General features: G+C 44.6%; 1 protein-coding gene across 1 annotated transcript in view; it reads left to right on the top strand.

The window, feature by feature from the left end:
• Positions 1-19896, top strand: part of LOC124000473 (protocadherin-1-like) — a 144531-nt gene that overhangs the window by 109200 nt on the left and 15435 nt on the right. The window lies entirely within an intron of this gene.

Raw genomic sequence — 19896 nt, 5'->3', positions numbered from 1 at the left:
TAACATCTCAACATCAACTGTTCAGAGAAGAATGTGTGAATCATGCCTTCATGGTCAAATTGCTGCAAAGAAACCACTACTAAAGGACAGCAATAAGAAGAAGAGATGCTTGGGCCAAGAAACACGAGCAATGAACATTACACTGGTGGAAATCTGGCCTTTGGTCTGATGAGTCCAAATGTGAGATTTTTGGTCCCCCTGCCGTGTCTATGTGAGACGCAGAGTCGGTGAACCGACGATCTCCACATGCGTGGATCCCACAGTGAAGCATGGAGGAGGAGGTGTGATGGTGTGGGGGTGCTTTGCTGGTGACAATTATTTAGAACTTAACCAGCATGGCTACCATAGAATTCTGCAGCGATACACCATCCCATCTGTTATGTTTTTCAAAAGGGCAATGACCAGACATACCTCCTGGATGAGTAAGGGCTATTTGACCAAGAATGAGAGTGATGGAGTGCTATATCAGATGACCTGGCCTCCACAATCACCTGACCTGAACCCAATTGAGGTGGTTTGGGATGAGTTGGACCCCAGAGTGAAGGAAAAGCAGCCAACAAGTAATCAGCACATGTGGGAACTCCTTAAAGACTGTTGGGAAAGTATTCCAGGTGAAGCTGGTTGACAGAATGCTAAGAGTGTGCAAATCTGTCAACGCAAAGGTTGGCTACCTTGAAGAATCTCAAATATAAAATATATTTCAATTTTTTTAACACTTATTTGGTTACTACATGATTCCATGTGTTATTTCATAGAAAATAACACATGGAAAATAGTAAAAATAAAGAAAATCCTAAACTATTTGACTGGGACTGTACATAAAAGGAATATCTAAGGAAATCCACTCACACACACTCCTAGAGTATATTGTACAGTTTTAACAAATCCAATGTAAGTCAATGGAGAGTGAGGCATTCTAAAGCATTCTCCCTCCTCTCACAAGCACACGTGTATATGCATACCACAAACATGGTAGGGTGGGATTTGCACTGCTGTAGCATGCCTCATTCTCTATTGATTTGCATTGGATTTGCTTGTACTCTATAATACACTTTAGGAATGTGTGTCTGTGTGTGAATTTCATTAGATTTAGTTTGTTATATTTGGTCCAGACAGTTAAGATTGGAACATGTTTAAGATCTGAGAGAGAGAAAGAGAGAATGCTGTAAAATCACTCATTGTCCAGTCACCATTGCATTTGCTTATACTGCATATAGTCTAGGGATGTGAGAGTGTGTGGACTTCTTTAGACATATATACTGAACAAAAATATAGAACTCAAAATTTGAAATATTGGTCCAATGTTTCATGAGCTGAAATAAAAGATCACAGAAGTTTTCCATACACACAAAATAATGTATTTCTCTCAAATGTTCTACAGAAATGTGTTTACATCCATGTTAGTGAGCATGTTCTCCTTTGCCAAGATAATCCATCCACCCTACTGGTGTGGTATATCAAGAAGCTGATTAAACAGCATGATCATTACACAGGTGCACCTTGTGCAGGGGACAATAAAATGCCTCTCTAAAATTAGCCGTTTTGTCACAACAATGCCACCAATGTCTCAAGTTGAGGAAGCATGCAATTGGCATGCTGACTGCAGGCACGCCCACCAGAGCCGTTGTCAGATAATTTGGTTAATTTCTCTACGATAAAGACGCTCCAACATTGTTTTAGATAATTTGGCAGTACGTCCAACCAGCCTCGCAACCCTCAGACCACGTGTAACCACGCCAGCCCAGGACCTCCACATCTGGCTTCTTCACCTGCGGGATCATCTGAGACCAGTCACCTGGACAGCTGATAAAACTGAGTTTCCACAACTGTTACGTATGCCCCTTGGAGGGAACGCAACACCTTGCAACAACTCAACTTCCAGTGGAGTAGAAAAAAGGTATGTGATTGTAGGTGCGGGTAAGGATGACAGAGGCAGAGATTATTACAGTTTACAGGGAATGTATTCTTTCTTCACACGATAAGGTGGGGAAAAGGGGCTGGACGGAACCAAAGCAAACCCACTGGTTACCTTTTCTTAGCACCACCTGGCGCGCTAACCAAAATACAGTGGGTGGTCCGCCCAGTCATAACTAGTGTGCTTAGACATAGTAAATACTACAGGTATATGTATACCCGCAGGGCACTTGCCTAAATACAGGGGGGAAGGCGCAAAAAAACTACTTCAACAAATTTACCAGACCAACAACCAACACAGGACATACAAAGAAGCTCCCTCTCCTAACAAAGGAACACTGGTGTCACGCCTTGGTCATTGTATCTTGTGTTTTTGTTATATGTTTGGGTAGGCCAGGGTGTGACATGGGTTTATATGTTGTTATTTCGTATTGGGTTTGTATTAATTGGGAGTGTGTATTATTAGGGGTGTGTCTAGTTAGGCTTGGCTGCCTGAGGCGATTCCTAATTGGAGTCAGCTGATTCTAGTTGTCTCGGATTGGGAACCGTATTTAGGTAGCTTGAGTGCACGTTGTATTTCGTGGTTGATTGTACCTGTCTTAGTGTTAGTCACCAGATAGGCTGTATTAGTTTCATTCGTTTGTTGTTTTCTTCTTCCGTTATTTCATGTACCGTATTAGCTTCATTAAAAGTCATGAGTAACCTACACGCTGCATTTCGGTCTGACTTTCTACAAACAACAGACAAAGATCATTACAACTGGCTTTTCAAGCTGCAGAAGGAGTCAGTAATTGCAGACAGCTGTATCCCCTGACGAGAGGGTGGGGTGAGAGCTCCAACTAGTGATGGGCCGACCAATCAGCTGCTTTGGAATTTCCTGAAATACACATATACACAAACCCAAAACAACACAGAAACCGTCTCAGGGCAGCTCATCTGCATGCTCATTGTCCTACCCAGGGCCTTGACCTGCCGGCAGTTCGGTGTTTTAATCGACGGTGAGCAAATGCTCACCTTCGATGGCCACTGGCATGTTGGAGAAGTGTGCTCTTCACGGATGAATCCCGGGTTTCAACTGTACAGGGCAGATACGGCGTCATGTGGGTGAGCGTTGATGTCAACGTTGTGAGCAGAGTGCCCCGTAGTGGCTCTGGGGTTATGGTATGGGCAGGCATAAGCTACAGACAATGAACACAATTGCATTTTTTTCTAATGCAATTTGATTGCACAGAGATACCGTGATGAGATCCGGAGGCCCATTGTCATGCCATTCATCCGCAGCCATCACCTCATGTTTCAGCATGATAATGCACGGCACCATGTTGCAAGGATCTGTACACAATTCCTGGAAGCTGAACATATCCCAGATGGGGGTCACACCAGATACTGACTGGTTTTCTGATCCAAGCCCTTAACCATTTATATAAGGCATCTGTGAGGCATCTGTGACCAGTCCATAGAATAGGGCCTAATTAAATGATTTAAATTGACTGATTTCTTTATATGAACTGTAACTCAGTAAAATCTTTGAAATCGTTGCATGTTGCATTTATATTTTGGTTCATATATTGGTTCAGTGTATATTGGTCCAGGCAATCAATATACCAACAATTATTAAGATCAGATCATTTTGACTTGACTCTTGAAAATAAAATCTGTAACCCTATGTGACGAAAGACTAAATACAGTACTCTACAGAAACTACTGACAATTGAATAATACATTTGTCATATTTGGGCTTTGAACATTTTAAATAACAAACTATAGGCTTTTAAACTATTTTATTCATTTAATGTATTTCAAAAGTCATTTTTAAGATGTTTTAAATATAATATTGACAAACTTAAAATGTCAATGTGGCCTGTCTAGACACTTGTACTAACTATGTTGACTCAAAATGTAATGCTTTTATATCAAACCGAATTTGTTCTATGGCTCCTTTTTATATTGTACTAAATATAGTACAGCACATGTCAAACTCATTCCATGGATGGCCGAGTGTCTGTGGGTTTTCGCTCCTCCCTTGTGCTTGATTGATGAATTAAGGTCACTAATGAGAAAGGAACTCAACCCCTCACCTTGTTGTCTAGGCCTTAATTGAAAGGAAAATCAAAACTCTGCAGACTCTAGGCCCTCCATGGAATGAATTTGACACCCCTGTAGTACAAGTACACGAATGGGTTTTAAGTAACTCAATGTAATGCATTGTTAGTCCTGTACCACAATCCACTAAATCATCCACTGGTTCAGTTATCTTTGCATGCCAATAGTTTACTGTTCCACAACATGTTCTCATTGGTTTCATCTCCAATATTTAGCCTTTTTACCCATTCCACTGGTTTTATCTCCAAAGCAGTCTTTCTGTTTCCTATTTTTCTGGGTAAAACATGGCTTCCTGTGGCCTTCTCCCAGAGCTTCAGTCTCCCCAAGTGGGGAGTGGCTGTCATCTGCCCAGCAGCAGACAGAGGAGAGAAAGGACATTTAGGGAGAGAAATGTCAGCTCCACCTGGGAATGCTATGTGTTAGGGGAGAGGATGAGTGATACGCTAACAGTTGGAGTCAGTCTCCTGTTCGGTTTGTGAATTCACAGCCACTGCCCTCACACATTATATATTAAACATGCTTTAGTTTCTGGTGTGTAGTTGTGTTTTATTCTTTCTCAGGCAGCTTATTGGTTGAGCATTAAAACAAAACTCCCTTCAAGGAAAATAGGACTTTGTTAGGCAGGTTTGCTTTGTTGTCGGTTGCAGGAAGACAAGATTGTGATCGGAGCTTGAGCGGTTAAAGAATGAAAAGTCAGAGAGATGAGGGAGATGTTGGATCCTGACAGGCAGCTGGGACTGAGTCATCTTTGATAAGGATGCAAAGCCCACAGGGTGAGCACGTAGCAGCACGTAGGGACTGGGAGACTGGAAGATGAACCACTAACCATAGATAGACCTAATTAAAATGTGATTCTCACTTCAGGGAGATTACAGAGAAGGCCCACAGAAAAATGATGGATGAGAAATGAATGAAAAGAGACAGAGGGATTCCTCCCTCGCCAGCTCCACCTGAATGGTGGTGGGGAGTCGTGTCTTTTTTCTGTTCTGTTAGAATGAAATTGAGTGACAGGGTGACAGGGTGTACTGATGCCTGGGATCATTCGTGGCTCACGAGATGATTGACAGATGGAAAGCAAGGAGGTGAGCACTCTGTGTCATTGCATTTAGAATGGATGAAAAACAATATGTGAATTCGAGACACTCACCTTAAGCGTCGTTGGTCTGCAGACGACTGACGTGAATGTCATATACTATGCAGGGTGGCCTTTTGTTATGGGAAATCTGTGGAACAGCAGAAGAAAACTGTTGTTTATGATCGACTTAGGGCTCGCACAATTACGTATAATCAAGTAAACGATTATTATAGATGAAGACTGTCATGGAAATTAAATGAATCTGTGCAGCTGACTGAAGACAGGACAGCCAGGCATTCGTGCAATGGAGTCCGTATCCACGGCAACATGGACTCTGTAGAATAATAGTGAAGATATCAAACTAGGAAACAACACATATGAAATCATGTATTAACCAAAAAAGTGTTAAACAAATCAAAACATATTTTAGATTTTAGATTCAAAGTTGCCACCCTTTGCCTTGGTGACAGCTCTGCACACTCTTGGCATTCTCTCAACCAGCTTCATGAGGTATTCGCCTGGAATGCATTTAACTTAACAGGTGTGCCTTGTTAAAAGTACATTTGTGGAATTTCTTTCCTTTTAATATGTGTTTGAGCCAATCAGTTGTGTTGTGACAAGGTAGAGGTGGTATACAGAAGATAGCCCTATTTGGTAAAAGACTAAGTCATTATTAATTGCAAGAATCAAATAAAGTCAAATTTATTTATATAGCCCTTCTAACATCAGCTGATATCTCAAAGTGCTGTACGTAAACCCAGCCTAAAACCCCAAACAGCAAGCAATGCAGGTGTAGAAGCACGGTGGCTAAGAAAAACTCCCTAGAAAGGCTGATGAACCAGGCTATGAGGGGTGGCCAGTCCTCTTCTGGCTCTGCCGGGTGGAGATTATAACAGAACATGTCCAAGATGTTTAAATGTTCATAAATGACCAGCATGGTCAAATAATAATAATCACAGTAGTTGTCGAGGGTGTAATAAGTCAGCCCCTCAGGAGACAATGTCAGTTGGATTTTCATAGCAGATCATTCAGAGTATCTCTACTGCTCCTGCTGTCTCTAGGGAGTTGAAAACAGCAGGTCTGGGACAGGTAGCACGTCCGGTGAACAGGTCAGGCTTCCATAGCCGCAGGCAGAACAGTTGAAACTGGAGCAGCAGCACGGTCAGGTGGACTGGGGACAGCAAGGAGTCATCATACCAGGTTGTACTGAGGCATGGTCCTAGGGCTCAGGTCCTCCGAGAGAGAGAAAGAAAGAAAGAGAGAAAGAGAGAATTAGAGAGATCATACTTAAATTCACACAGGACAACGGATAACACAGGAGAAGTACTCCAGAAAAAAACAGATTGACCCGAGCCCCCGACACATAAACTACTACAGCATAAATACTGGAGGCTGAGACAGGAGGGGTCAGGAGACACTGTGGACCCATCTGATGATATCCCCGGACAGGGCCAAACAGGCAGGATATAACCCCACCCACTTTGCCAAAGCACAGCCCCCACACCACTAGAGGGATATCTTCAACCAACAACTTACCATCCTGAGACAAGGCCGAGTATAGCCCACAAAGATCTCAGCCAGGGCACAACCCAAGGGGGGGGGGGCGCCAACACAGACAGGAAGATCATGTCAGTGACTCAACCCACTCAAGTGACGCACCCCTCCTAGGCACAGCATGGAAGAGCACCAGTAAGCCAGTGACTCAGCCCCTGTAATAGGGCCAGAGGCAGAGATTCCCAGTGGAGAGAGCGGAACCGGCCAGGCAGAGACAGCAAGGGCGGTTCGTTGCTCCAGAGCCTTTTCCCGTTCACCTTCACATTCCTCGGCCAGACTATGTATGACCTACTGAAGAGACGAGTCTTCAGTAAAGACTTAAAGGTTGAGACAGAGTCTGCGTCTCTCAAATGGGTAGGCAGACCATTCCATAAAAATGGAGCTCTATAGGAGAAAGCCCTCCCTACAGCTGTTTGCTTAGAAATTCTAGGAACAATTAGGAGGCCTGCGTCTTGTGACCGTAGCGTACGTGTAGGTATGTACGGCAGGACCAAATCGGAAAGATAGGTAGGAGTAAAACCATGTAATGCTTTGTTGGTTAGCAGTAAAACCTTGAAATCAGCCCTTGCCTTAATAGGAAGCCAGTGTAGGGAGGCTAGCACTGGAGTAATATGATAAAATTTTGGGGTTCTAGTTAGGATTCTAGCAGCCGTATTTAGCACTAACTGAAGTTTATTTAGTGCTTTATCCAGGTAGCCGGAAAGTAGAGCATTGCAGTAGTCTAACTTAGACGTAACAAAAGCATGGATTAATTTTTCTGCATCATTTTTGGACAGAAAGATTCTGATTTTTGCAATGTTACATAGATGGAAAAAAGCTGTCCTTGAAACAGTCTTGATATGTTTGTCAAAAAAGAGATCAGGGTCCAGAGTATTTAATTTTAATTTTATTTATCCGTTATTTTACCAGGCAAATTGACTGAGAACACATTCTCATTTGCAGCAATGACCTGGGGAATAGTTACAGGGGAGAGGAGGGGGACTAATGAGCCAATTGTAAACTGGGGATTATTAGGTGACCATGATGGTTTGAGGACCAGATTGAGAATGTAGCCAGGACACCAGGGTTAACACCCCTACTCGTACGATAAGTGCCATGGGATCTTGAATGACCTCAGAGAGTAAGGACACCCGTTTAACATCCCATCCGAAAGACCGCACCCTACACAGGGCAGTGTCCCCAATCACTACCCTGGGGCATTGGGATATTTTTTAGACCAGTGGAAAGAGTGCCTCCTATTGGCCCTCCAACACCACTTCCAGCAGCATCTGGTCCCCCATCCAGGGACTGACCAGGACCAACCCTGCTTAGATTCAGAAGCAAGCCTGCAGTGGTATGCAGGGTGGTATGCTTCTGGCTAACGCCAAGGTCCTTCACAGTTTTATTTGAGACGAATGTACAACCATCAAGTTTAATTGTCAGATTCAACAGAATATCTCTTTGTTTCTTGGGACCTAGAACAAGCATCTCTGTTTTGTCCGAGTTTAAATGTAGAAAGTTTGCAGCCATCCACTTCCTTATGTCTGAAGCACAGGCTTCTAGCGAGGGCCATTTAGGGTCTTTCATTGAAATGTACAGCTATGGGTCATCCGCATAGCAGTGAAGGTTAACATTATTTTTTCGAATGACATCCCCAAGAGGTAGAATATATAGTGAAAACAATAGTGGTCCTAAAACGTGTCCATGTAGACCAATTTGGGTTTCTAATCTCTCCAAAAGAATGTGGTGATGTAACGACGTTGGTCTGTTGAAGGAAGAGAGTCGGACCGAAATGCAGCGTGTTGGTTACTCATGACTTTAATGAAATGAATCCCGGTACATGAAATAACTTACAAAGACGAAAACAACAAACGGAACGTGAAACTTATTACAGCCTATCTGGTGAATACTACACAAAGACAGGAACAATCACCCACGAAATACAATGCGAAACTCAGGCTGCCTAAATACGGTTCCCAATCAGAGACAACGAGAATCACCTGACTGATTGAGAATCGCCTCAGGCAACCAAACCTATACAACACCCCTAATCAGCCACTATCCCAAATAATCCAAACCCCAATACGAAAAACAACATATAAACCCATGTCACACCCTGGCCACCCAAACATATAACAAAAACACAAAATACAATGACCAAGGCATGACAGAACCCCCCCCCCCCCCAAGGTGCAGACTCCCGGACGCACCTCAAGAGCATAGGGAGGGTCCGGGTGGGCGTCTGTCCATGGTGGCGGTTCTGGCTCGGGACGTGGACCCCACTCCATTAATGTCCTTGTTCCTCCCCTTCGCGTCCTGGGAAAATCCACCCTCTCCGCCGACCATGGCCTAATAGTCCTCACCCAGATCCCCACATAACTGAGGAGCAGCACGTGACTGAGGGGCATCTCGGGACTGAGGGGCAGCTCGGGACAGAGTGGCAGCTCGGGACAGAGGGGCATCTCGGGACTGAGGGGCAGCTCGGGACAGAGGGGCAGCTCGGGACAGAGGGGCAGCTCGGGACAGAGGGGCAGCTCGGGACTGAGGGGTAGCCCGGGACTGAGGGGAAGCCCAGTACTGAGAGGAAGCCCAGTACTGAGAGGAAGCCCAGTACTGAGATGAAGCTCAGGCAGGTAGTAGGCTCCGGTAAATCCTGGCTGGCTGGCGGAACTGGAAGATTCAGGTTGACAAGCAGATCTGGAAAAGACTGGTTGTCTGGCAGATCTGGAAGAGACTGGTTGTCTGGCAGATCTGGAAGAGACTGGTTGTCTGGCAGATCTGGAAGAGACTGGTTGTCTGGCGGCGCTGGGCTGACTGGCGGCACTGGCGGCGCTAGGCAGACTGGGAGCACTGGTGGCGCTGGGCAGACTGGGAGCACTAGCGGCGCTGGGCAGACTGGGAGCACTGGCGGCACTGGGCAGACTGGGAGCACTGGCGGCGCTGGGCAGACTGGCGGCGCTGGGCAGACTGGGTGCACTGGCGGTGCTGGGCAGACTGGGAGCACTGGCGGCGCTGGGCAGACTGGGAGCACTGGCGGCGCTGGGCAGACTGGGAGCACTGGCGGCGCTGGGCAGACTGGGAGCACTGGTGGCGCTGGCCAGACTGGGAGCACTGGCGGCGCTGGGCAGACTGGGAGCACTGGCGGCGCTGGGCAGACGGGAGACTCCGGCAGTGCAGGAGAGGAGAAAGGCTCTGGCTGCGCTAAACAGGCGGGAGACTCCGACAGCACAGGAGAGGAGAAAAGCGCTGGCTGCGCTGAACAGGCGAGGCGCACTGGAGGCCTGGTGCGTGGTGCTGGAACTGGTGGTACTGGATCGAGGACACGCACAGGATGCCTGGTGCGGGGAGCTGCTACCGGAGGACTGGTGTGTGGAGGTGGCACAGGATGGGCTAGACCGTGAAGGCGTACTGGATATCTTGAGAGCAGTGTAGGCACAGGACGTGCAAGGCTAGGGATGTGCACAGGAGGCCTGGTGCGTGAGGCTGGCACCAACTTCACCAGCCGACTAACACGCACCTCAGGTTGAGTATAGAGCGCTAACTCAGGTGCTATCAAATCCCCGACACGATCCGTCGGACTAATATTATATCTATAGCACCTAGCTAGCAACTCCCTCATTACTCTCCACTCCACTCTCCCCATTAACCACTTGCTCCTACCTGGCACGCAGGCGTCCCATCTAGAGCTCTGGAAATGCAAATGCGCTACGCTAAATGCTAATAGTATTAGTTAAAACTCAAACGTTCATTAAAATACACATGCAGGGTATTGAATTAAAGCTACACTCGTTGTGAATCCAGGCAACAAGTCAGATTTTTAAAATGCTTTTCGGCGAAAGCATGAGAAGCTATTATCTGATAGCATGTAACACCACAAAAGACCCGCAGGGGACGTAAACAAAATAATTAGCATATTCGGCGCTACACAAACCGCACAATAAAATATAAAACATTCATTACCTTTGACCATCTTCTTTGTTGGCACTCCTAGATGTCCCATAATCACTATTGGGTCTTTTTTTCGATTAAATCGGTCCATATATAGCCTAGATATCGTTCTATGTAGACTGTATGATAAACGAAAAAAAAGAGCGTTTCATAACGTAACGTCATTTTTTAAAATTCAAAAAGTCGACGATAAACTTTCACAAAACACTTCGAAATACTTTTGTAATGCAACTTTAGGTATTAGTACACGTTAATAAGCGATAAAATTCATCAGGAGGCGATGTAACTTCTATAGGTGTCGTCTGAAAAAAAACATGGCCGAGAGAGCTCGACCAAAACATCCGGTCGGAGAACGGAGGGAAGGAGTTCCCTTGAACTGGTTAGACCAAGAATCAATTGCGAATCAAATGACAAGACTCTAGACAACGTGTGGTAGCTGTAGGCGCTGAAACCTCGGTCTCATGTAATTCGGTTCACTTTGAACAATTCCTGGAAGTAAGCGCAAGGATATTTATTTCCATTATCGGTGATCAGGTTTTCCTGCGCTATTCGATGAAACTCACGCTCTGTTAAAGTCACAGCCGTGATTTAACCAGTTTTAGAAACGTCAGAGTGTTTGCTATCCACACATACTAATAATATGCATATACTATATTCCTGGCATGAGTAGCAGGGCGCTGAAATGTTGCGCGATTTTTAACAGAATGTTCGAAAAAGTAGAGTGTCGACTTAACAGGTTAACTCCTTCACAGTCTCTGCTTCACTCACCTCTAACACTGGCTCTGGTTCTGGTCTCCTCCTTGGCTCCTCACGATGAACAAGGAGAGTTGGCTCAGGTCTATCTCCTGACTCAGCCATACTCTCCCTGAGCCCCCCCCAATAACTTTTTGGGGTTACTTTCGGTTTTCGCTCTGCGCCGCCTTCTCTTTTTTATTGACTCCATTCGCCTATAGTCCTCTTCGCACTGCTGAAGCGAATCCCAGGCGGGCTCCTGCACTCTCTCTGGGTTGGCCGCCCACCTGACGATTTCTTCCCACGTCGTATACTCCATGCCTCTGCTGTCCATAACGTCCTCCTTTCGCTCCTGAAACTGTCGCTGTCATAGTCAGTTTACACACTGCTCGGTCCATGAATCGCGGTACAAATGAATCGCGGTACATGAAATAACTTACAAAGACGAAAACAACAAACGGAACGTGAAACTTATTACAGCCTATCTGGTGAATACTACACAAAGACAGGAACAATCACCCACGAAATACAATGCGAAACTCAGGCTGCCTAAATACGGTTCCCAATCAGAGACAACGAGAATCACCTGACTGATTGAGAATCGCCTCAGGCAGCCAAACCTATACCACACCCCTAATCAGCCGCTATCCCAAATAATCCAAACCCCAATACGAAAAACAACATATGTCAAACCCTGGCCACCCAAACATATAACTAAAACACAAAATACAATGACCAAGGCGTGACAGGTGATCAATTGTATCAAAAGCAACACTAAGGTCTAAGAGCACGAGGACAGAGGCTCGTTAAAAGGTAATTTACCACCTTCACAAGTGCAGTCTCAGTGCTATGATGGGGTCCAAAACCAGACTGAAGCATTTCGTATACATTGTTTATCTTCAGGAAGGCAAAAAAACAGCTCAAAAAAGCAAAGAGAAATGACAGTCCATCATTCCTTTAAGATATGAAGGTCAGTCAGTGTAGAAAATAGTAAAAATAACGAAAAATGACAAATGGAATGAGTAGGTGTGTCCAAAATGGTACTGTATGTATACACAGTATATACAGTACCAGTCAAAGGTTTGGACACACTTACTCATTCAAGGGTTGCTTTTTGTTGTTGTTGTATTTTCTACATTGTAGAGTAATAGTGAAAACATCAAAACTACGAAATAACACATATGGAGTCATCTAGTCAACCAAAACATGTTAAACAAATCAGATTTTATATTTCATATCCTTCAAAGTAGCCACACAAAGTAACTTTTCCAACAGTCTTGAAGGAGTTCCCACATATGTTGAACACTTGATGGATGAACCAACTCATCCCAAACCATCTCAATTGGGTCAAAGACTGGTGATTGTGGAGGCCAGGTCATCTGATGCAGCACTCCATCACTTTCCTTCTTGGTCAAATAGCCTTTACACAACCTGGGGTTGTGTTTCGGGTCATTGTCCTGTTGAAAAACAAATGATAGTCCCACGAAGAGTAAACCAGATGGGATGGCATATTGCTGCAGAATGGTGTGGTAGCCATGCAGGTTAAGTGTGCCTTGAATTATAAATAAATCACTGACAGTCTCACCAGCAAAGCACCCCCACACCATCACACCTTCTCCTCCATGCTTCACAGTGGGAAGCACACATGCACAGATCATCCGTTCTTCAAAAGTTATTGACGGACCATGTCATTTCTCTTTGCTTATTTGAGCTATTCTTGCCATACTATGGAGTTGGTATTTTACCAAATATAGCTTTTTTCAGTATACCACCCCTAACTTGTCACAACACCACTGATTGTCTCGAACGTATTAAGAAGGAATGAAATATCACAAATGTAATTTTAACAAGGTACACCTGTTAATTGAAATGTATTCCAGGTGAATACCTGATGAAGCTGATTGAGAGAATGCCAAGAGTGTGCAGATCTGTCATCAAGGCAAAGGGTGACTACTTTGAAGAATCTAAAAAAATCTACTCCATGATTCCATATGTGTTATTTCATACTTTGATGTCTTCACTATTATTTTACAATGTAGAAAATCCCTGGAATGAGCATGTGTATCCAAACTTTTAACTGGTACTGTATATATATTAAGGGGGGGAGTATTTGATCCTCTGTTGATTTTGTACTTTTGCCCACCGACAAATAAATGATCCGACTATATTTTTAATGGTAGGTTTATTTGAACAGTGAGAGACAGAATAACAGCAAAAAAATCCTGAAAGACGCAAGTCAAAATGAGGGAAATAAGTATTTGACCCCTCTGCAAAACATGACTTAGTACTTTTTTGGCAAAACCCTTGTTTCTTGTAGTTAGCCACCAGGTTTGCACACATCTCAGGAGGGATTTTGTCCCACTCCTCTTTGCAGATCTTCTCCAAGTCATTAAGGTTTCGAGGCTGACATTTGGCAACTCAAACCTTCAGCTCCCTCCAGATTTTCTATGGGATTAAGGTCTGGAGACTGACTAGGCCACTCCAGGACCTTAATGTGCATCTTCTTGAGCCACTCCTTTGTTGCCTTGGCTGTGTGTTTTGGGTCATTGTCATGCTGGAATACCCATCCATGACCCATTTTCAATGCCCTGGCTGAGGGAAGGAGGTTCTCACCCAAGATTTTACAGTACATGGCCCTTCCATTGTCCCTTTGATGCGGTGAAGTTGTCCTGTCCCCTTAGCAGAAAAACACCCCCAAAGCATAATGTTTCCACCTCCATGTTTGATGGTGGGGATGGTTTTCTTCGGGTCATAGGCAGCATTCCTCCTCCTCCAAACAGCGAGTTGAGTTGATGCCAAATAGCTCCATTTTGGTCTCATCTGACCACAACACTTTCACCCAGTTGTCCTCTGAATCATTCAGATGTTCATTGGCAAACTTCAGACGGGCATGTATATGTGCTTTCTTGAGCAGGGGGACCTTGCGGGCACTGCAGGATTTCAGTCATTCACGGCGTAGTGTGTTACCAATTGTTTTCTTGGTGACTATGGACCCAGCTGCCTTGAGATCATTGACAAGATCCTCCCGTGTAGTTCTGGGCTGATTCCTCACCGTTCTCATGATCATTGCAACTCCACAAGGTGAGATCTTGCATGGAGCCCCAGGCCGAGGGAGATTGATAGTTATTTTGTGTTTCTTCCATTTGCGAATAATCACACCAACTGTTGTCACCTTCTCACCAAGCTGCTTGGTGATGGTCTTGTAGCTCATTCCAGCCTTGTGTAGGTCTACAAACTTGTCCCTGACATCCACAGAGAGCTCTATGGTCTTGGCCATGGAGGAGAGTTTGGAATCTGATTGATTGATTGCTTCTGTGGACAGGTATCTTTTATACAGGTAACAAACTGAGATTAGGGGCACTCCCTTTAAGAGTGTGCTCCTAATCTCAGTTTGTTACCTGTATAAAAGACACCTGGGAGCCAGAAATCTTTCTGATTGAGAGGGGGTCAAATACTTATTTCCCTTATTAAAATATTTATAACATTTTTATAACACATTTATAACATTTTTGACATGTGTTTTTCTGGATTCTTTTGTTGTTATTCTGTCTCTCACTGTTCAAATAAATCTACCATTAAAATTATAGACTGATAATTTCTTTGTCAGTGGGCAAACCTACAAAATCAGAAGGGGATCAAATACTTTTTTCCCTCACTGTTTTTCTATATTGTTTTGCTATTCAAATGATTAAAACCGTGACCGTGGTCATTTTGCTGACCAATAACTGTCATCTAAAATTCCATGACCATCAAAGCCCTAGATCAGGGTCCCCAACTGGCGGCCTGCGGTTGGTTTTATTTGGCCCCCCCAGGTTTTCCGAGCAAAACATGTATGTTCTATGAACTCTGGATTTTCTGTATCTGTTTTTGGATAGGGGGTAGTAGTTTATGTCCCACTTTGACTTTGGCTGGGTCAACTAATATTCAGTCTGTATAAGCAGCTTGAAGTTAGGATGACTCAGTAATTATATGATTCACCATTGTCTTTCACATGGAGATCATATTAAATTACTTTGAAAGTGTTTATTAGTATTCTAATTCCTAATTTTTGTGGTCTTTTGTAACATGTTCCCCTTTGTTCGTGAAGGTTGAATGAAGTTAGTCTTTCTGAAAAGAAAATGAAAATAGACCTTCAATTAACTTTGCTGCCGTACAAATCACACATCTTTTTGAGTGCCAACGTGCATTCCAAACTACTGTGGTAGAGCTCTAAAACACCTTTCAATTTCATAAAGCTTTCTTACAAATAATATCTATCCTAATACAAAATATGCTCTCCATATGTGAAACAATTTTCTCCTAGTTTGCCCTGTCGTGTCTAATCTAAATGACCTAAGGAACTATGTACGCTAGTTTCTTGTAGCTTTTTAATTGGTCACTATATCAGTGCTGGTTATGTGAAAGCATTGGGGTTGATACTGTGTAATGGAATGTGTTCTCTTACTCCAATGGAATAGGCCTGTGTAGTGTTGTGTGGTTGGGAGTATGCGGTCCTTAACTCAGGCTCTGGATCACTGATAGAGATGGAAGCATCCACTCTCCTGGCGCTAAGACTCTTGTCTTCAGAGAGCAGGTTCAGACAGAGTTAATCAAATCTGTGATATTTGCTTTATGCTACATAATCTGCAGCTATTGATTTCTCTAGTTGGCCTTAGCAGTAGGCCTCTGTATTTCCATTCTTGACTCCGGTCTGTGTTGGAATGCCCTACATGAAGTTTCTTTATTTTATGTGCATGTGCATAAACACTGCTTTGTTCATATTCTTTATTCACCCTCTTCACAGTCAGTGTTTCCCTTGGGGAGGGGGGTCTTCCTGGGGCATACATTTATACATCTATTAATAGGGTTGGCTACACTTCCAGGATTACAAGCAAACTTGGAGCTTTCCCTGACGATCTGATGTTGTAATGTGTCACTGTGATCTTAAAAGTACGTCACGTCAAAAACAAAATATATTCTTTAATGTTTTTCTATAGACACGTGCCTTTAAGGTCAGGGTGACACATTACAACATCAGATTGTCTGACCAACATCAGAATATAGGGGAAACACTGCTATAGCACATCTAAAATAGGTGGAGTGATTTTTTGGAGTGTGCTTGTGCAAGTGCATATTTCGATTTCTGAATATTCTGACACTTTTCCTAATCCCTAAGCAGCTTTCAAAGCCAGACTTTGGAGAATATCATAACTCATCTACCATTGTCTGAATGTGAGTTTTCTTAGAAAATCATTAGGCATATTAGACAGCTTAGACCTGTCAAAACAAAATCAGCGATGAAAGTAAAGGAATGGCATCCAGCTAGTGACAGCATTCCATTTCCACTTCCTTCAACACTTAATTGAGTTGTTGTGACTTTGTTTTATACAACATTTTACATTTACATTTAAGTCATTTAGCAGACGCTCTTATCCAGAGCGACTTACAAATTGGTGCATTCACCTTATGACATCCAGTGGGACAGTCACTTAACAATAGTGCATCTAAAACTTAGGGGGTGGGGTGAGAGGGATTACTTAACCTATCCTAGGTATTCCTTAAAGAGGTGGGGTTTCAGGTGTCTCCGGAAGGTGGTGATTGACTCCGCTGTCCTGGCGTCGTGAGGGAGTTTGTTCCACCACCATTGGGGGCCAGGGCAGCGAACAGTTTTGACTGGGCTGAGCGGGGCTGTACTTCCTCAGTGGTAGGGAGGCGAGCAGGCCAGAGGTGGATGAACGCAGTGCCCTTGTTTGGGTGTAGGGCCTGATCAGAGCCTGGAGGTACTGAGGTGCCGTTCCCCTCACAGCTCCGTAGGCAAGCACCATGGTCTTGTAGCGGATGCGACTTCAACTGGAAGCCAGTGGAGAGAACGGAGGAGCGGGGTGACGTGAGAGAACTTGGGAAGGTTGAACACCAGACGGGCTGCGGCGTTCTGGATGAGTTGAAGGGGTTTAATGGCACAGGCAGGGAGCCCAGCCAACAGCGACTTGCAGTAATCCAGACGGGAGATGACAAGTGCCTGGATTAGGACCTGCGCCGCTTCCTGTGTGAGGCAGGGTCGTACTCTGCGGATGTTGTAGAGCATGAACCTACAGGAACGGGCCACCGCCTTGATGTTAGTTGGGTTGGAGTGTTGTCCAGGATCACGCCAAGGTTCTTGGCGCTCTGGGAAGGAGGACACAGTGGAGTTGTCAACCGTGATGGCGAGATCATGGAATCGGGCAGTCCTTCCCGGGAGGAAGAGCAGCTCCGTCTTGCCGAGGTTCAGCTTGAGGTGGTGATCCGTCATCCACACTGATATGTCTGCCAGACATGCAGAGATGCGATTCGCCACCTGGTCATCAGAAGGGGGAAAGGAGAAGATTAATTGTGTGTCGTCTGCATAACAATCTGTGAAGTGCCTCCAGTCTTTTTATGTCATGATTATTAGAAGACTTGATCATCACAGCTTTTATTTGCTCATTTCCATCATCTCTAAACCAAGGAATCAGTAACCCAGACCAGTAATGAGCCACAGCGCAGCCATTACACTGTCCCAATTACATCCTCTCTGTCTGGGTCACTGAGTGTGCCCACTGCCCAACAGCCTGAGTGTGCCCACTGCCCCCACTCATATATGATACAGTCTGGGTCAGCGACTGCAACAGTATACTCTGTGTCAGTGGTGACCAGCAGTATACTTAGTATACTCATATACTCTGGGTCAGTGACAACAGTACTCCCAGTATTCCAGTCAAGTTCTCCTCCGGGTTGATGATGACTCCCACTGGGATCATTGCTCAGCCTCCTGGCTGTGGTGGCATGGGCACTGGCACTGATAGGACCCCTGGTGTACACACACACACACACACACACACACACACACACACACACACACACACACACACACACACACACACACACACACACACACACACACACACACACACACACACACACACACACACACACACACACACACACACACACACACACACACACACACACACACACACACACACACACACACACACACACACAGTCACTCTGGGTGCCCCAGATGGAGGCATTTCCATGTGGCTAGGTGCCCAGCATGGGGCCTCACTGTGCTATGTCTGCCTCTGTGCAGACTCACTGCAGATATGGGCCAGTGAGAGGGAGAGATAAAAATGGAATTTGCATAATAAAGAGGATCTTTAGCGATGCTGTGTGATTCTTCTCCCGCAAATGTATCAGATGATGTGTGTCGCCTAATATATATATATATATTTTTTATTTTGTCAGAGATTTTTACCTGTGGTTGTTTTAAAGCACTGAACCTCCCTTCTGCCCAACAGCCTATATGTACAGTAACTCATTAATGGCCCCATGCAGTCTTTTTAATGTTATTTTAAAATCACCACTGTATGTCTGATAACACACTGTGTGTGTTTATTGCATGAAAATAACTCCAAATATGTTTTTATCATTTATTTTCCTCAGCTTCATTTTGCTATTGAAATGCTCAGTCTGATTGTGTGGGCATGTTGATATTAATGTTTATATATTTACATATAGAGCCCTGATTGGCGGATATGATCATCTGGACCAGGGGTGTCAAACAAATTTTGTGCCGGGGGCCACATTCTGTCCGGAAGGCCTCACTGAAGATGTGTTATATTACAAACCAAAAAATCCCCACTTGGTTTGCTTATCGCTGTATTCTCGCGTGGACAGATTTTGACGGGAGTGGAGCATCTCGCATCACCTCTTCGTCTCGGTCTCGAGCTGGACAGCCTCTTCGTCTTGAGCCTGACAGTCAAGAAACTGTATGAATGTAGGCCCATCATCATTTCTACACAGTTTCAATTTGTCTTTAGTCATTTTTAAGTGTATTGACTTTTTTTGTTGATGCTCAAACCACCCTTGGGCCGGATTGGAGCCAAATAAAACCACCTTCAGGCCAAATTCAGCCAGTTGTGGAACCCTGATCTACAGTTTACCCATTCAAAGTAGGAGGATCCATATGCAAATAAAAGATGACTGGTCATTTATCAGAATAAACAGATCCGATTGTGACCTGCTGTTGGCCAATTTAGTTTTCTCCAAGGCTCTTACACTAAAAGGGCATTGTCATTTTCACAATTACAGAGTGTTATTTCTCGGCATCATAGTGTGTTAATATCTTATAAAGAAATAAGAAAATCACATTTTTTGACAGTATTGCCACTTTAATGTAACACTGTGGTGCCATTCCTGGATGATGTGTCTCTGAGTGCGTGGTTGTGGGTGTATTCATGTTTTTCTGTCTGTGTGTGTATGTGTGTTTCCCTGTGTATGTACTGCACTGCTTTGTGTTGTGTGTGAGTTTAGTAGAACAGTGAGTGTGATATGGAAATGGACAGAAGGCGAGAAAAAGAGGGAGAAGAGGGGTACATGGAGAAAGAGACAGACTGAGAGACAGAGTGTGAGTCTGAGGGGGCTTGTTTGTCTTGCGGGTGCCAGTTTGCGCTGCTGCCTGGGTGCCAGAGTGACGTGGCGATCCGGGGGAATGGTTTTGCTCAGGCAGATGGCACAGGGCCTTGTCAGAGTCCCGGCCTGTTAGTAGAATTGATTGCAGGGGCCTCTGCCAGTCTCTCCTAGGACTATGGCCT

Source organism: Oncorhynchus gorbuscha, linkage group LG16, assembly GCF_021184085.1.
Source record: "Oncorhynchus gorbuscha isolate QuinsamMale2020 ecotype Even-year linkage group LG16, OgorEven_v1.0, whole genome shotgun sequence".
Classification (NCBI taxonomy): domain Eukaryota; kingdom Metazoa; phylum Chordata; class Actinopteri; order Salmoniformes; family Salmonidae; genus Oncorhynchus; species Oncorhynchus gorbuscha.
The sequence above is the reverse complement of the archived record's forward strand: the minus strand, read 5'-3'. Positions and strand labels throughout refer to the sequence as shown.